The sequence below is a fragment of the Vigna angularis genome, chromosome 5 (genome assembly GCF_016808095.1).
Source record: "Vigna angularis cultivar LongXiaoDou No.4 chromosome 5, ASM1680809v1, whole genome shotgun sequence".
Taxonomy (NCBI): Eukaryota; Viridiplantae; Streptophyta; class Magnoliopsida; order Fabales; family Fabaceae; genus Vigna; species Vigna angularis.
Genome location: NC_068974.1, coordinates 12,602,129 through 12,609,292, shown reverse-complemented (window position 1 = coordinate 12,609,292; position 7,164 = coordinate 12,602,129). Strand labels below are relative to the sequence as shown.

Sequence of the window (7,164 nt, the reverse complement as noted above, 5' to 3'; positions counted from 1 at the left end):
TTTTGACTAAGAAAACACATCGATACGTGGGAGAAGCTTCAACGAAAGAAACCAAAATCACAAATAAGAGCTTTTATATAATTTATATGATCTTCATAAAAAGAGGCTGGAAATGAAACGCGAATTTGGAGTTTAGCTTTGGAATTTCTCCCACAAACACTTGGGTGTATTTATATTTCTTTAGTGTTTGCTTTCCATTTTCACAGTAATTCTCTCTCAACAACTTTGGTTCTTACTAATGTCTTCTAATGCCATCGTCCAATACATCACTTCTTCATCTCATGCAATTAACACATATGACGTATTTGTGAGCTTCCGTGGTGAAGACATAGGCAACAACTTCACTGATTTTCTCTTTGAAGCTCTCCGTAGAAAAGGCATCGATGCCTTCAAAGATGATGAAGATGTTAAAAGATGAAACAGGGAACCCTGAATTCGAGGTCAGGTTACCTCCTAAGAAAGTTAAGAGAAGAGAATGAAATATATTTTCCTACCTTTCCAATGCACAGTACAACAATTAAAATAGTTACTCCAAAGATTCCCCTAAGACAGGTGTGGCACACAGGCCAAATAAAACAGTAACAAAAACCATAACCAACTTCTTCTAGAACATCAGGAACCAACAGAAACAAATAAAATGGAATATATTAGTGATGAATGAAATCAGACGACCCAGCTGGTTTTTCTACCAATCTTTTGGGCCTAACACCCTCATCCAAAGGGCCTTGTACAACAATACCATCCCCTTCTACAAGGACTTTATCCTCAAAGTCATACAATGATTTGAGTTTCTACCATTTTTCCCACGATGTGTCATCTGAAGACAACCTGTTCCATTGAACCAAGGCAAAACGAGTGGGAACACCATCCATAGGTACTGTCTTAAAATCCAAAATAGCCAATGGAGTGACAAGGGGGTTGTTTTCCATAGACTCAGGAGGAAGATGGTCAATACTTGGAGGAACAGGTCCCTCATGACACTTCAACATAGAACAGTGAAATACATTGTATCTTAGACTATGGCGGAAGTTCAATCTTGTATGCGACTAGTCCAATACGTTCAAGCACTTTAAAAGGACCATAGAAGCGCTTAGCTAGTTTATGATACATGTGTCTAGAAACTAAAACTTGTATGTACGACTAAAGTTTCAGATACACCCATGCATGAGCCAACCTCAAATTTCAAATCCCTACGCTTCGAATCTGCAAGCTTCTTCATTCTGATTTGTGCCTTCAACAAATTGGCTTTGAGAAGTGCATAAATCTCCTCATGGGATGTAAGCACAGAATCACAACCTACATTAGAAGAAGTGCCTTCAATGTACGCTAGTATAGATGGTGGTGGCTTGCCATAAACCACTTCAAATGGAGTCAATCCAGACCCAGAGTGAATTGAAGTATTGTAATGGTATTCTGCCCAGGGAAGGTATTTGAACCAATGATTAGTGTTGAGATTGGTAATAGGGGGAACACTGGTTTAGTTGAACCCACAATCTTTGTAGTATTTGAGTTTTTGATGATGACAACGCATAATTAATAACATATGTGAATTATGTGTTACATGTTCTATGCTTACGTGTTATATGCGTATATGAGAACATGATTGTGTTGTTGTTGTGTTGTTCATTGCATTTCACTATGTTATATATGTGATTTTATACATGAATGCATGACACATGTTTTTGGATGAGAAAAATCACAAGCACTAATGTTGAATTTTAATTGTGTGGCAAAACAACAGTTTTAAGCTGATTTCATTATGGGTTGAATCGATTAAAACTCGTGTCTTTGCACAAACTTTTTTCAAGTGTGGTGTGAGATTTTTTCAAAGAGAAAAGTTTTCAAAACTTTGCTTAACATTGTTGCATAATCGATTGTATTCGATTAAGTTTGTTACTGTTTTGAAATCTATTAATGCTTGATATAACTGTCACAACGACTATATTTTTAAATGTGTTGACCAAGCATTAAATGTTATTCGACTGCTTTAATTGTGAATTCAATTAATTGCTTTGATTGCTACTAACTGTTATAACTGAATTGTTATATTCGACTGCATTAGTAGCTTAGTCGATTAAAATGCGTCAGAGATGTGTTATACTATAGATTGACGCGAATTTGATTTCTATAAAAACTTTTGTGATTCTGACATTTTCATATTCTTTTGCAGAAAGTTTGATTCTTACAGAAAGAGAAAAAGCTCCAAGAAAACAAGATTGACCGGGGTGGTCAACTGCTTGTAATTTCTTGAAGGTTGTTGAGTTTAAAAGTCTGATCTATCTACATATTTGGGTGTCTACTGCAAGATCAGGTTCTACAATCTGCTGAAGATTGGGTTGACTTCCCTGTTGTGATTACAGGAAGAAGGACGTGCTGCGTTCCTGTGGTTGGAAGGACACTGGATGTAGGCTTGGCCGAACCAGTATAAAAACTCAGTGTTTGATCTTTCTTATCCCTACTCTTTTACATTCGATCGACTCATTTGATTAAATTTCCGCTGCACTAAGAATCTTTTAACTTGCATATTTCAAGAAAAGTTTAAAAGCATCTCTTTTGGTGAAAAAGATTTTGAAAGTTTTATTTTTTATTCTTCACCAATTCACCCCTCCCCCTCTTGGTGTGAGAAATTGAGCCATTCGATTTTAACAATTAAGTTTGTTGTGGACAAAGGGTCTTAGATATTTCTCAATGGTGCGATTCAGACTTCGGTCTATCCATCCGTTTGAGGATGGTAAGAAGAGCTCATGCGGAGAAGGGTGTCGTTGAACTCGAACAAATCACACCAGAAACGGTTAATGAATCGGATCTCCATCCGAAACTATACTTTTTGGCAACCCGTGGTGTTTGCAAACCAAAGTGACAAACAACTCTGCTACCTTTTAAGCTGTGAAGCCTGAATGTAGAGTGCCCAAATGGACAACCTTTGAGAAATGATCCACTACCACCAATAACATTGTGTAACCATTAGAAGGAGGGAGACCAGTTACAAAATCTAGAGAAATGTCTTCCCAAACACCCGTCGGGATGCGTAACAGATGTAGATGGCCTCTAAGATGGTTAGTACTATACTTAATTTGCTGACAAACGTTGCACTGAGATACAAACGCCTTAACGTCCTTGGCCATAGACTCCTAATAAAAATTTGCACTCAACCGTTTTAGAGTTTTGTTGACCCCATCATGACCTCCAATAGGTGTTTCATTGAACTCTCTTAACAACAAGGAAATGAATTTAGACTTGTCGGTAAACCAAATTTTTCCACGGTAAATAAGCAATTCACCATTCCAATTGAAATGAGGATACGAAGAAGGATCTGAGAGATATTTATCCCTCATGAGGATGAAATTTGGGTCCAGTAACTGTGATTCCTTTAAGTCACGCAAGAACAAAAATTGAGGGATAGTGAGCATGAGCATCTCACCCTGTGTAAGGTAATCAGATCTTGAAAGAGCATATGCCACTATGTTAAGCTTCCCTGGTTTGTACTGAATTTCATAATCATAACCGAGTAACTTAACAAGATAATGTTGTTGTTCTGGCGTCTGACTAATTTGAGTCAATAACTCTTTCAAGCTCCTCTGATTAGTCTGAATGATAAAGAAATGGCCCAACAAGTATTAACGCCACATTTTCACAACACTCGTAATGGCATGAATTTCTCAAACATAAGCAGAGGACTTGGATAAACGAGGGCATAACACTTTACTGAAATAGGCAATCAAATGATTGTCTTGAGTTAATACTGCACCCATCGCTGATCTAGAGGCATCTGTTTGCACATATATTTTTTTAGAGAAATCAGGCAATGGCAAAATAGTAGTACTAGTCATAGCGGATTTCGGTGTATCAAATGCTTGTTGAGCTGTGGAAGACCATGCGAAATTTCCTTTCTTGAGAAGGTCTGTCAAGGGTTGTGCGATTGCTGCATAACCACGTACGAACTTGCAATAAAACCCTGTTAATCCCAAGAATCCATGCAATCCCTTAGTGCAAGAGGGACTAGGCCACTAAACCATAGCTTGGATTTTTGCAGGGTTTGGAGACACACCCCCTTCAGCTACAACGTGCCCCCAAATAGGTGATCTGTGATTGGAAAAAGGAACACTTCTAAGGTTGCAAATAGAACTGATTGCGTTCAAGTATGTCAAATACCTGATGAAGATGTGACATATGCTGGGCAAAATTGGCATTGAAGACCAAAATATCATAAAAAAAATAATAACGGTCTTACGTAACAAGGGCTTGAAGATATCATTCATAGTAGATTAGAATGTGGCTGGAGTGTTGCACAAACTGAAGGGCATTACACAATACTCATAATGACCATCGTGTGTTCGGAAGGCCGTTTTGAGGACATCAGTGGGTTGGAGGCGAATTTGGTGGAACCTAGAGGTGAGATCTAATTTCGAAAAGCATCATGCAGATCCCAGCTCATCCAACAACTCATCGATAGTGGGAAGTGGAAATCGGTCCTTGACATTGATGGCATTCAAAGCGTGATAATCCACACACATCTACCACGAGCCGTCCTTCTTTTTCAAAAGGAGAACAAGGGAAGAGAACGGACTTGAACTTGGCTGTATCCACCTTGATGCAAGCATTTTGGAAACCTGCTTCTCTATTTCCAATTTCTTAGAGTGAGGATACTTGTAAGGCCTAACATTGACAACACGAGAATTACGGAAGAGAGGAATGGCGTGATCAGTTCCACGTGATGGGGACAAAATTGTAGGCTCAGAAAATAAGGATGAGAATGAAGTGATTAATTTCTGTACTCTGGGATCAGAATGTACAGGAAGAGAGCAGTGTGTAGAAGCTGGTCGAACTTCTAAAGAGAAAAGTTGGGCTGTAGGATCTGAACGAGCAACACGTCTAGAATCGCCTCTAAGTTCAATGATAGATTGATTAAAAACAAATTTCATAATGAGTGCTTGGTAATCCATTAATATGGGCCCTAATTTCTTTAACCATTGGGCCCCAAGGACAACATCAGATCCCCCCATATCTAGCACATACAAGTCTATGTGAAAGGAATGCCCCTGAATTAACAACTCCACTGTAGGACACACCGTAGTACAAGCCAACTCTTCGCCACTCCCAACCAATACTTTGAGAAATGTGGTGGGTGATTGGGTCAGGCCCAAACGAATTGCCACTTCCTTTTGAATGAAATTATGGGTGCTACCTCCATCCACCAACACACGAATCAGGTTTTGGACAATGCATGTAAACTGATTTAGGCTGGTAAGTCCAATAAGTCCATGGGCTATATGGGCTGCTCATCCATTCGCATCAGGATCCAAACTCGTTGGATCTGAGACCAACCCACCCGTTGAGTCATCCTCTTCAGCGATAAGAAGAAGGAATCGATGAGTATTTTTTATCATAATTAAAGAAAAGCCCCTTCTCACGGGGTCCTCCATCTCTGTCTCCGTCAACTGACGATAACGAGTTTTTGGAGATGGAGAAGGTAAAATGGGAGGAAGAGGTTTCAGTGGTGGTTGCTAAATAGGAGTGGGAATAGTGCGCGTAGGAGATGAAGAGGGCCAGGATGAGAGTGGTTTAACGCGTTGAACCCTAGAAAGATCCCATAATTTCTCTTCTAGTAACCGAGCCAAACCCACCGCTAACGACAACGTCTGTGGTTGTTGAGCCACCACAACACGGCGGATTTCTGACTTGAGGCCGGAGAGGAAACAACTCAAGAGGAAGGGTGGTGACAGCCCATTCACGCGATTTGTAGTGGTCTCAAATTCATTGAGGTAAGCAGAAATAGAAGATGTCTGAGAAAGCTTAAAGAGCTTACCCGTTGGGTCTTCAAAGGTGGTGGGAGCAAATCTGGCCTCGAGAGCTTGCAACAAGTGAGTCTAGGAAAGAATTTGGTCATTACGATACATCCATTGAAACCATGTCAAAGTCGCCCCATCAAGATAGAAAGATGCAACAGGGATATGTTCCTCTTCATGTGTGTTATGGTAGTCGAAGAATTGGGTGATCTTAAAAATCCATCCAACAGGATCAATACCTTTAAAGCGGGGTACATCCAGCTTCAAGAAATTACGCTGTGAAGGTGTGTTGGCAATGGAATGGAATGATGGAGGGGATGAAGGAGATTCCAAGTGAGAAAGACGAGTGTGCATATCGGTCATTTGGGTGGAAAAGATTGACATATGTGAGAGCATTTCATCAAGCTTATCAGAAAGGATTTTAAGGCGCGTGTTGTCTGCCATGGAAGAGAACGTAACGAGAGCACCAAATGTTAAAAGATGAAATAGGGAACCCTGAATTCAAGGTCAGGTTACCTCCTAAGAAAGTTAAGATAAGAGAATGAAATATATTTTCCTACCCTTCCAATGCACAATACAACAATTAAAATAGTTACTCCAAAGATTCCCCTAGGACAGGTGGCACACGGGCCAAATAAAACACTAACAAAAACCATAACCAACTTCTTCTAAAACATGAGGTACCAACAAAAACAATTAAAATGGAATATATTAGTGATGAATGAAATCAGACCACCCAGCTGGTCTTTTTACCAATCTTTTGGGCATAGCACCCTCATCCAAAGGGCCTTGCATAACAGAAGATCTCAACAAAGTTAAATCCATAGCACCCGAGCTTCTGCATGCCATTTAAGGCTCTCGACTTTTTATTGTTGTCTTTTCAAAGAACTATGCTTCCTCCACTTGGTGCTTGCGTGAACTGGCAGAGATACGTAACTGCGTTGAAACTTGGCCAAGACTTGTTATACCTGTCTTTTATGACATTGATCCTTCGGTTGTGCGCAAACAAAGTGAATATTATGAGAAAGCATTTTCAGAATATGAAATGAGATTCAGAGAAGACAAAGCGAAGATGGAGGAAGTTGAGAGATGGAGAGAAGCTCTCACACAAGTGGCCAATCTCTCTGGTTGGGATATTTGAAATAAGTGAGTAATCCTTTCCCGTTTCAAGATTTATCACAATTATACATTTACTATGTCCTGTTGTTTTTTGAAATATTCATTATCCCTTTCTAGACTAGGGTTCAGAGAATTTAGGAATTTAGGAAAAATGGAAAACAATGGTTGATGTGTGTTATTGGTAGAGCTGTCAAAACGGGCCACCCGGCCCGACCCAGCCTAACCCACCACAGGTTGGTCACTTAGTGAGCCAACCTAA

At 39.8% G+C, this 7,164-nt stretch overlaps 1 pseudogene; it reads left to right on the top strand.

The window, feature by feature from the left end:
* The first annotated feature begins 238 nt into the window (after nucleotides 1-238).
* Nucleotides 239-6,936, top strand: LOC108339234 (disease resistance protein Roq1-like; annotated as a pseudogene).
* Nucleotides 6,937-7,164: the final 228 nt, after the last annotated feature.